Source organism: Hemiscyllium ocellatum, chromosome 4 (genome assembly GCF_020745735.1).
Source record: "Hemiscyllium ocellatum isolate sHemOce1 chromosome 4, sHemOce1.pat.X.cur, whole genome shotgun sequence".
NCBI classification, from domain to species: domain Eukaryota; kingdom Metazoa; phylum Chordata; class Chondrichthyes; order Orectolobiformes; family Hemiscylliidae; genus Hemiscyllium; species Hemiscyllium ocellatum.
Genome location: NC_083404.1, coordinates 98,479,037 through 98,491,450, shown reverse-complemented (window position 1 = coordinate 98,491,450; position 12,414 = coordinate 98,479,037).

Below are 12,414 nucleotides of genomic sequence, written 5' to 3'. Positions count from 1 at the left end.
AGAATTGCATTCAGCAATGATCTTAATTGTGGCATATTCCTCCTTCAATCATTAACATATAGCCACTGGGTGAACCCTCACTAAACGATTAAATATGTTAGAACGCCTAAGACCATAAGACCATAAGACCATAAGACATAGGAGTGTAAGAAAGACCATTCGGCCCATCGAGTCCACTCCGCCATTCAATCATGGCTGATGGGCATTTCAACTCCACTTACCCATATTCTCTCCATAGCCCTTAATTCCTTGTGACATCCAGAATCTATCAATCTCTGCCTTGAAGACATTTAGCGTCCCGGCCTCCACTGCAATCTGCGGCAATGAATTCCACAGGTCGACCACTCTCTGGCTGAAGAAACATCTCCGCATTTCTGTTTTGAATTGACCCCCTCTATTTTTAAGGCTGTGTCCACGGACTCTAGTCTCCTCACCTAACGGAAACAATTTCCTAGCGTCCACCCTTTCCAAGCCATGTATTATCTTGTAAGTTTCTATTAAGTCTCCCCTTAATCTTCTAAACTCCAATGAATACAATCCCAGGATCCTCAGCCATTCCTCGTATGTTAGACTAACCATTCCAGGGATCATCCATGTGAGTCTCTGCTGGACGCGTTCCAATGCCAATATGTCCTTCCTGAGGTGTGGGGACCAAAACTGGACACAGTACTCCAAATGGGGCCTAACCAGACCTTTATAAAGTCTCAGTAGCACAACAGTGCTCTTATATTCCAACCCTCTTGAGATAAGTGACAACATTGCATTCGCTTTCTTAATCATGGACTCAACCTGCATGTTTACCTTTAGAGAATCCTTGACTAGCACTCCCAGATCCCTTTGTACTTTGGCTTTACAAATTTTCTCACCATTTAGAAAGTAGTCTATGCTTTTATTCTTTTTGCCAAAGTGCAAGACCTCGCATTTGCTCACGTTGAATTCCATCAGTCATTTGCTGGACCACTCTCCCAAACTGTCTAGATCCTTCTGTAGCCTCCCCACTTCCTCAGTACTACCTGCCTGTCCACCTAACTTCGTATCATCGCTAGAATGCCCCCAGTCCTTTCATCCAGATCATTAATATATAATGCAAACAGCTGTGGCCCCAACACTGAACCCTGCGGGACATCGCTTGTCACCGGCTGCCATTCTGAAAAATAACCTTTTATCCCAACTCTCTGCCTTCTGTCAGACAGCCAATCCTCAATCCATCCCAGTAGCTCACCTTGAACACCATGGGCCCTTACCTTGCTCAGCAGCCTCCTGTGTGGCACCTTATCAAAGGCCTTTTGGAAGTCTAGATAGACCACATCCACTGGGTTTCCCTGGTCTAACCTACTTGTCACCTCTTCAAAGAATTCCAACAGGTTTGTCAGGCATGACCTCCCCTTACTAAATCCATGTTGATTTGTTCTAATCAGACTCTGCTCTTCCAAGAATTTAGAAACCTCATCCTTAATGATGGATTCTAGAATTTTACCAACAACCGAGGTTAAGCTAATTGGCCTATAATTTTCCATCTTCAGCAGCATCTGATGTAGCTAAAAATGAAGTGTTCCTGGGCAAAGCTATGTTGCACACTAAATAAGATGCTTTAGACAAAACCAAGTGATCTTGTGGATAGATGTTTATACATCAATATTATTATGGATAGTTTTTCAAAATATTGGAGAGGGCATCATCTTATTGAATGGTGGTGCAAGCTATTGAGGGGCTGAATGGCTGACTCTCTCTCCTAATTCTTATGATTTTACATTCTTAACTCACACTGAATAGATATGTATTAAGCTCTGCAATCTGACCACATGAAGTTGTGAGTGGTGTAGGGGACAGTTAATGAGAGGTGGAGGCTCTAACATTCTCATTCGTAAGGGTGACAGAGCCGAGAATTTGGTTGAAAGACAATGCTGAAGCATTTGCAGCCACCATTAGCCAGGGGTGCCAAGTAAATGATCTAGCTCAACTTTATCCACATGGAATCAAAGCATAATTGAACACTGGGTAAAAAATGAGGTCTGCAGATGCTGGAGATCACAGCTGAAAATGTGTTGCTGGTTAAAGCACAGCAGGTTAGGCAGCATCCAAGGAATAGGAAATTCGACGTTTCGGGCATCACATTGACGGCAGCATTTGTAGTGGAGGGGCTCATGTTAGTTTTCTGAAGGCAATTAGTTATGGGTAGTAAGTGCTGAACTAGCCAACACTGCTCAGTGCCATGAATGCATTTTTAAAAGTTAGAACAATAGGGGATCTAAGATGGCGGCGATCTGAGAAGATCATACTGCAGAGCTTCGCATCGCAGCAGGAGCAGGACGATCGTTTAACCCACCCAACCCAGGTCATCGGGATTTCTTGGGTGTTGGAAAGATTGTGGAGCCCCAAGAAACATTCAAAAATTGACTTACCTGTATTTTCAGCTGTCCAGAAATGCCTAAAAAGGGAGGAGGAGCATCTGAGGCCGGGCCTGCAGCTCAGCCTGCAGCAGCCTCAGAGCAGATTACTTTCCAGGACCTGGTGAACCATCTTTCGAAATCCCGCGAGACGTTGGGGAAACAAATTGAAGAGAAGCTGGCTTCCGTCTCTCTCATGCTGCAGAAGCATGAGCAGCAGCTGGGAGACCTGGGGAAGAGGACGGATGAGATGGAACACGGGGTCACAGTGGTGGAAGCTGATGCCAGCTCATTCAAGGAAGAGATCCAAGCCCTGAAGATGCAGGTTCGTAATTTGCGTGACCAAGTGGATGATCTTGAAAACAGGGGCAGGAGATAAAACATTCGGATCATCGGTCTGCCTGAGGTTAAGGGGAGTGAGCAGCCTGCGGAATTTGTTGAAGATTGGCTTCCGAAATTCCTTGACTTGGAGACTGGCATGAGAGGATTGAAGATAGAGGGGGCTCACCGGGTCGCAGCGTGTAGGTCGGCTCTGGGTCAACGCCCTCGTCCTTTCCTGGTGCGGTTCCATCATTACCGGGATAAGGAGAGAGTCATGGAGGCTTCCAGACTCCAGGGGAAGAATCCAAAGGCCCTAATTTACGAGGGGTCTAAGATCATGTTTTTTCAGGACTTTTCAGTGGCGGTGATCCAGAAATGAAAATCGTATGATGGTGTCAAGAGAAGATTGAAGGAGCTTGGGATTCAGTACTCCCTGAGATATCCGGCAGTGCTTCGGATCACCTTAGATGGATCCATGCATCTCTTTGACACATCGGAGAAGGCAAGAGACTTTGTGGACAAACTAACCTGAGTTAAACAATTGTAGTATGTATGAATATCATTGCTCGGGTATGCGTTTATCATTCTGTAAAAGAAATGGAGAAAATCCGGTTGGAGCTTTGTTTATCCCCTTTTTTTTCCTCTATTCATAATAATTTGGTTTAAACTATGTCTGGCAGTGGTTAAGATGTACATTTTAAATTTCTAAGTTAGGACATACCAAAGGATGGATGGGGTATTTATTCCCCTTTTTTTTGTAAAAGAATGTTTTTTTATTCATATTAATATTGTATGGTGTGTTTATTCTTTTTAGCTTCTACTTGCGATGCGACTCTAGCTGGGAGAAGTGAAGGTGGTTGAGATGGTTAGATGCCTATTTATGGGCTGTTCGGGATATGTAGTTGCCCCCTCCAGGGAGGGGGTGAGTTCCCCTACTCAGCGTTATTTTAGCTTTATATGTTGGTTTGTTTTCTGGTTTTTGTTGTTTTTTATTTTTAATAATTTTGCATGTTTGTTAAGTGTAGTGGTTTTGTATTATGTAGTTTTTATATTTGGTGGATCATGCGACACTAAGGCTCAGCAATTTGTGGTTCGGGTTCCTCCTCTCTGGAATTTAAATGTAATTGCAGAAGATTATGGCTAATGATTTGATTAAATGGTGTGCCTGGAATATCAAGAGAAGTCACTCACCAATTAAGAGGAAGAAGGTACTCTTGAGTCTTAGAAAGGAGAAGGTGGATATTGCTTTGTTACAGGAGACACACTTGGATGACAAGGAGCATCTGAAATTACAGCAGAATGGCTTTGACTGAGTTTATTTTTCAGCATTTAATACCAGAAGTAGGGGAGTGGCTATATTGGTTAGGAAAAATCTCTCATTTAAATTATTGGAATGTGTTAAAGACACATACGGAAGGTTTGTAATTCTTAAAGCCTTGATAAATGGGGAAGAATATGGCATTTTAAATGTTTATTGTCCCCCAGCTCATCCTCTTAAATTCTTGGTAGATGATTTTTCTAAACTGATAAGTCTCAAGTCTTGGCACATCATTATAGGGGGAGATTTTAACTGCCTCATGGACCCACAGTAGACAGGTTGCCTAAAGGTCCCTCGATACCCTCTGCACAAACTAAACAGTTATTGGGTTTGTGTGGGGAATTAGGATTGGTGGACATCTGGAGGTGTCTCCACCCTACAGGTAGGGTTTTCACGTTTTTCTCCAATCTGCATAGATGCCACATGAGGATTGATTTTTTTCTGACCCCTGCAGTAACCCTGGATCTGGTGGCATCCTGTACGATTGGTAATATTGCCATCTCTGATCATGCTCCAGTGTACCTCATGGTTAAGATTAAGGATGTTACAGTGGATTCAACGTACTGGCGAATGGACCCCTTTATTCTCATGGACAGCAAGTTGTGGAGTATTTCTCTATGGAATTTCAGGCATTCCTAGACATCAACATAGGCTCGGTTGATAGCTCATCTGTTCTCTGGGAAACTGCCAAAGCTTATGCCAGAGGGTTAGTTATTTCATATTCCACAAGTAGGAAGCGGCAGAAGGGTGAGCAGCAAAGTCTCCTTGAAGCACGGTTGAAGGCAGCCGAAAAGGCCTATTTTGACAGACTCTCGTTGATCAAACTACAGAGGATTACGGCACTGCGGTCTGCACTAAATTCCGTGCTCATGTAGAAGGCAAAGAAGGAGCTGGCTTTTGCAAAGCAAAGGTTATACGAGCATGGTGACAAGCCAGGCAAATGCTTAGCATACCTTGCCAGAAAGAGAAGTGCCCCACAAACCATTACAATGATTAGGGAAGGGTCTGGGAACCTAAAATGTGATTCTAAAAAGATTAATGTGGCATTCCAGAGATTCTACTCTAAATTATGTCAGTCTGAGAATTTTGAGGAGGGGCAGGCCAAAATGGAATCCTTTTTTAGAGACCTGAAGCTCCCGGGTGTGACTCCCAAACAACAGTCCTTTCTCAATGCCCCATTATCAGAGCAAGAAGTACAGAAAGCTGTGAGGCAGCTTTAGAGTGAAAAGGCGTTCGGTCCTGATGGACTTCCCAGTGAAGGCCTGATGCTGAATATGTTTAATGATTCTGTCAGGCCTGATGCTGAATATGTTTAATGATTCATACAGCAGGTTAGGCAGCATCCTAGGAATAGGAAATTCGACATTTCGGGCATAAGCCCTTCATCAGGAATGAGAAGAGTGTGCCAAGCAGGCTAAGATAAAAGGTAGGGAGGAGGGACTTGGGGGAGGGGTGATGGAGATGTGATAGGTGGAAGGAGGTCAAGGTGAGGGTGATAGGCCGGAGTGGGGTGGGGGCGAAGAGGTTAGGAAGAAGATTGCAGGTTAGGAGGGCAGTGCTGAGTTGAGGGAACCGACGGAGACAAGGTGGGGGGAGGGGAAATGAGGAAACTGGAGAAATCTGAGTTCATCCCTTGTGGTTGGAGGGTTCCCAGGCGGAAGGTGAGGCGCTTCTCCTCCAGCCGTCGTGTTGTTATGTTCTGCCGGTGGAGGAGTCCAAGGACCTGCATGTCCTCGGTGGAGTGGGAGGGAGAGTTAAAGTGTTGAGCCACGGGGTGGTTGGGTTGGTTGGTCCGGGTGTCCCTGAGGTGTTCTCTGAAGCGTTCCGCAAGTAAGCGGCCCGTCTCCCCAATGTAGAGGAGGCCACACCGGGTGCAGCGGATGCAATAGGTGATGTGTGTGGAGGTACAGGTGAACTTGTGGCAGATATGGAAGGATCCCTTGGGGCCTTGGAGGGAAGTGAGGGAGGAGGTGTGGGCGCAAGTTTTACATTGCCTGCGGTTGCAGGGGAAGGTGCCGGGAGTGGAGGTTGGGTTGGTGGGGGGTGTGGACCTGACGAGGGAGTCACGAAGGGAGTGGTCTTTGCGGAACGCTGATAGGGGAGGGGAGGGAAATATATCCCTGGTGGTGGGGTCCGTTTGGAGGTGGCGGAAATGACGGCGGATGATACGTTGTATACGGAGGTTGGTGGGGTGGTAGGTGAGAACCAGTGGGGTTCTGCCTTGGTGGCAGTTGGAGGAGCGGGGCTCAAGGGCGGAGGAGCGGGAAGTGGAGGAGATGTGGTGGAGGGCATCGTCGATCACGTTTGGGGGGAATCTGCGGTCCTTGAAGAAGGAGGCCATCTGGACTGTGCGGTGTTGGAACTGGTCCTCCTGGGAGCAGATGCGGCGGAGACGAAGGAATTGGGAATATGGGATGGAGTTTTTACAGGGGGCAGGGTGGGAGGAGGTGTAGTCCAGATAGCTGTGGGAGACAGTCAGTTTATAGTAGATGTCTGTGTTGAGTCGGTCGCCTGAGATAGAAATGGAAAGGTCTAGGAAGGGGAGGGAGGAGTCTGAGACAGTCCAGGTGAATTTCAGGTCGGGATGGAAGGTGTTAGTAAAGTTGATGAACTGTTCAACCTCCTCGTGGGAGCACCACCACCCAACCTCCACTCCCGGCACCTTCCCCTGCAACCGCAGGAAATGTAAAACTTGCGCCCACACCTCCTCCCTCACTTCCCTCCAAGGCCCCAAGGGATCCTTCCATATCCGCCACAAGTTCACCTGTACCTCCACACACATCATCTATTGCATCCGCTGCACCCGATGTGGCCTCCTCTACATTGGGGAGACGGGCCGCTTACTTGCGGAACGCTTCAGAGAACACCTCAGGGACGCCCGGACCAACCAACCCAACCACCCCGTGGCTCAACACTTTAACTCTCCCTCCCACTCCACCGAGGACATGCAGGTTCTTGGACTCCTCCACCGGCAGAACATAACAACACGACGGCTGGAGGAGGAGCGCCTCATCTTCCGCCTGGGAACTCTCCAACCACAAGGGATGAACTCAGATTTCTCCAGTTTCCTCATTTCCCCTCCCCCCACCTTGTCTCAGTCGGTTCCCTCAACTCAGCACCGCCCTCCTAACTTGCAATCTTCTTCCTAACCTCTTCGCCCCCACCCCACTCCGGCCTATCACCCTCACCTTGACCTCCTTCCACCTATCACATCTCCATCACCCCTCCCCCAAGTCCCTCCTCCCTACCTTTTATCTTAGCCTGCTTGGCACACTCTTCTCATTCCTGATGAAGGGCTTATGCCCGAAACGTCGAATTTCCTATTCCTTGGATGCTGCCTAACCTGCTGTGCTTTAACCAGCAACACATTTTCAACTGTGATCTCCAGCATCTGCAGACCTCATATTTTACCCTAATGATTCATACAGTCATGTTTGTCTCCCACCATCTCTGAGAGAGGCCAATATTTCACTTATCCTTAAAAAAGGAAAGGATCCGGAAGACTGCGCTTCATACAGGCCCTTCTCGCTCTTAAATGTGGACTTTAAGATCCTTTCTAAGGCTCTCGTGTTCAGGCTGGAGACTGTGTTACCTTCTATTATTAAAGAGGATCAGACGGGTTTCATAAAGGGTCGCCGATCCTCCAGTAATGTTAGGAGGCTGCTTAATATAATTCAAGCATGCCAACAGCAGTCAATACAGGGATTGGTGATTTCTTTAGATGCAGAGAAGGTATTTGACCGAGTTGAGTGGCCATACCTTTTCTATACTCTAGACCGGTTTGGTCTGGGCGAAGTTTTCATAAGATAGGTAAAGGTTCTCTACAGAGTACCTCTCGCAGTGGTCATTACCAATGGGGAACGATCAAGCAATTTTAATATTTCTGGGGCAGCCGGCAGGGCTGTCCCCTTTCACCATTACTTTTTACGTTGGTGATTGAACCGTTGGCAGAGGCCATTCGTGGGGATCTCAATATATCAGCTCTAGAAGTGGGGTCAAAATTACATAAGATCTCGCTGTATGCAGATGATGTTCTAATTTTCTTGACAAATCCAGCAGTTTCAGTGCCTTGCCTGATACAATGCATTCACGCATTTGGTGCTTTTTCAGGGTATAAGATTAATTTTGCTAAATCAGAGGCTCTGCCTATGGGTGGTCTTACGAAAGAGTTGGCTCTTGAGAGTAACTATAGATTCCCATTTAGGTGGTCACAGGGGGGTTTTGTGTATTTGGGCATATTCATTACTCCAGTTCTGGATTGGCTGTTCAAAGCCAATGTTACTCAATTATTTGAAAAAAATTAACCAAGATTTCCAAAGATGGGAGGCACTTCCAGTCTCATGTTTGGGTTGGATAGCACTTATTAAAATGCATATTCTCCCTTGTTTGCTACACCCTATACGGATGCTCCCCCTGATTTTCAATAAACAAACACTCAGGAGACTGAACAGTTGGTTCAGCTCCTATATCTGGCACTATAAATGGCCCCTCATTAAATTAGTCAAACTGCAGTTGCCTCACACATTGGGGGGAGTAGACCTTCCGGACATTAAAAATTACCAATTAATCTCCCTTTTGACCTATGTAAGTGATTGGGTTTGTGGGGACCTTCTTTCAATATGGCTAGATATCGAAGTCTCCCAGGCAAGGTGCCCCCTTACCAGTTTGCTGTTTTTAGACAAGGTGAGGACAGTTAGGAAATATTGCCATAACCCAATAGTCATCAATACTCTTAAAGCATGGAGGGCAATTCGGCAGAGGGAAGGTAATATTGGCAAAACATCTTTGTTTACGCCTTTAGTGGGTATGCCGAGTTTTCAACCGGGTATGATAGATTCAGGATTTAAACGTTGGGCAGCTAGGGGTATATCTTGCATGGGTGATTTACTTGAGGAAGATGCAATGATGTCCTTCAATCAGTTAGTACAGAAGTGCGAGTTACCCACAATAAAAACCTCTTTTGTTTTTTTTCAAGTTAGGGATTTTGTTCAAAAAAGGACCACACTTTTGACTGATCCCTACAAATCTGACTTAGAAAGAGGGGTACTAAGGGCTAAGAGTACACTCTCTGTCAGTACTTAATATCACTAATTGGGGGGTGCCACTTCAGATGAGTCTGATCGACTCTACAAGATGTGGGAAAGAGAGCTGGGTGTTGAAATTTCTTCAGAGGCATGGGATGATATTTGGGAGAATGCAAGGAATATATCAATTTGCAATAGGACCCATGCTTTACAGTTGAAGATTCTCCACAGGGTCCACTTAGCCCCAGACTGTTTGTCAAAATTTAAACCTGGGGTATCTTCAGCATGTCCCAAGTGTAAGGTCTGTATGGGCACTCTTATCCATTGTCTTTGGTCTTGTGACAGGCTTCAAACATATTGGAGCGCTGTGGTGGGTGCAATGGAGAGGATTTTAGGTGTGGGGTGGAGAAGGACCCTATTTCGCTCCTTTTGGGCCTACCCATTGTATTTCCTGCAGACGCGCATAAGAATAAACTTTTCAATATTCTTACATTCTGTGCAAGGAAGAATATCTTGCTAGGTTGGATATCAGAAAATCCCCCAGGCCTGTCGGGTTGGCGGAAGATTGTTATGGAACATATTCCCCTGGATTTTCTCAAAAATATGGTACACCACAAAACTAAGAATTTTTACAAGACATGGCAACCCTTTTTGGAAAACCAGGACACAGATTTATCTGCCACACTAACAAGGGCTTTTATATAGCCGTAACGATTGTATTTCATGAGTCCAATATCCAGGGAGGAGGAACTGTGAATGTATGAGTGTTTTGTTTGGCTGGGCTGAGTTATTACTATTTATTTGTTGTCGTTAGGTATTTAGTTAGTTAAGTAGTTAGTTTAGGTTTTTTTAAATTTTATACTTCTCTATATATGTTTATACATTCGTATAGGAAGGTGGGTTGGGGAATTTTTTTTTATTTGTGTTTAGTTTTGTACTATTTTTGTACTGTTTTGAATTGCATTGTTTTGTATTTGTTGTAATATTTAAAAATCTACTTTTTCTTAATAAATATATATTATGTTAAAATTAGACTAATAGATTGTAATTGCGTTAAATAGCCATATGAATATTTTAATTCACAAATTTTATATGATATTCCACTTCTTTCAATATGTACCTCTGTTTCTTAATTTGTCAGCAATTTCTTTTTGACTGGCAGTGTTTATAATATGCTGGGGCTTTGTATTTTCTTTGCTACTTGATGCAACGGAAATGATCAACTAATATAGCGACCAGACAATTGTACAGTCAGAAAGCTCCATGACCTCAGAACACTCACTGGTCCAATCATAGCAGGTATTATGGTTATATTTTTGAATATGGTAATATGTATGTGGTAATTTCAACACAAAAGGCCACATTCTAACTTAATGAGGTGGGTATTGATTAATCAGGAAGTCAGTGTTTGCATCTAATGTTAATTATTCATGAATATTTTTATTGGCTTTCATTTTGTTTTCTCTCCAGGAAGTAGAATGTTAAGACCTTACACATTCTCACAGAGTATTCTAATCATTTTAAGAGATTGTTGATGAGACACTTAGGGCCTGTACCAGCTGCTAATGTCCTCCACTCTCTGATTGCTGGCAAGGCAAGTTGTTGTGTTGCCGAAAGATCATCACAAATTTGAAGAGGTGACTTTTTTTTTGCTGTTCTTGAAATGTAGCCATTGCTGACTAGACCAGCAATTACCTCCCACCACTAATGACCCTGGAGAAGGTGGTGGTCAGCTGCCTTTTAAACAACTGCAGTCCATAGCCATAGGTAATATGCAAGGAAAGTCATTGATGAAGCAGGAAAGATGACTTGAGTCTTAGTCTTTGCCCTGAAGAACTCCTGCAATGATTAACATCCAACAACCACAGCCAACTGGGTCAAGGCTATACTGACACCAGAAATTGAGTGGTTCTGGTGAAACACAAGCTGAGTTTTAGTGAGCAGGTTATTGTTAAATACAGAATGTCCTAAGCAACTATCATATTGTTAGGTAGATGTCAGTGTTATAGCTGTACTTGAACAGATTGGCTAAGGGGAACAGCTGATTCTGGAGTACCAGTCTTTAAAGTTTTTGCCAGAATGTTTTCAGGGCTCATTATCTTTGCTGTATCCAGTGCCATTATTCATTTATTGATGTCACATGGAGTGAATCAAATTGTCCTGGCATACTCGAGCAGGACTGTAGAGCTTAACTGAAAAACAATTGTGTCATTGAGTCCTGCTGGTATCTCATAACCCTGTCCTTTGAAATATGCAATTGAAAATTTATTGGTTTATGGAATATGGCCTCCCACAAATGTTTTAATCACCAGGACCTTTTTTTTTAACTTTAATGGTTTTTTCCGTTAATTTGGGAGCTGTTAGTTGTCTCCATGTATTCATCACTTATCAGCTAAATCTTAATTAGGATTCCACTGTACATACAAAGACTTTTTAGATTTATATGTCCTCAAGTACACAGAATCTCCAGCACTCCCTCAGTTCAGTTATGAATCACTGCATCTTATTAGTCAGAATGTGTTGAATTTAGTCAATGAATGTTTTGTTCATTTCAATACTTCAAAGACCATTGCTTAAAGTTGCAGCTTGTTTGTGCTGATTTTGTCAGTGCTGTTCACCACAAATCAATGAGAGTGCAAAAGTTCAGTGGATTTAAAGTGCATGAATAATACACCATTGTAATTTTCTGTTAATTATTCCTTTTTGTACGCCTTAAAGGAGACCAAGTAGTGAGCCCTTTCTAAAGCACCAGTACTAAATACATTTTTCGTATTTTTGAATCTTTAAAACTTCTCTAAGTAATGGAATAATGTAACCGGTGAATAGTTCAGTCCTGCTTTTTAAATTGTTTTTAGTTCATTTTAAAGCAGATTACTTACAGGTGATGGATCAGACACTTTGATGGAAAATGTTTATTTTTGGGATAGGTACCCTTCCAACTTCTGTAATTATACACCACACCATTCTTTAATATATCAAGAAATATTGTTTAAAATATTTATTTTTAAAATTACCCTTTAAGCACAGACTCTGAAATAACTCCATGGAGGCTGGCATCCTGTCACCAAGTCACCTGTTATTTACATGTGGGGAGTCCTTGACACTGATCCAGCTCCCCCACAACCTCTGATACTCCTGTTTATGTCTATCAGTCAGGACTCCCAGATTGAACCAGATTAACAGCCCCAATCAGAGAACTCAGATTCTATGAGGTCTACCTGACTGAACCAGTTCCAGTCACTGCATCCCTCCCTCTCTAAATCTGATGACATAGGCCTGTTTATTTTTTATATAGCTCCTCCTTATTAGCACAGGGTTAGGTTCCTCAAACACTGTCTCTCATATCGGCGGTGTGTGACACACA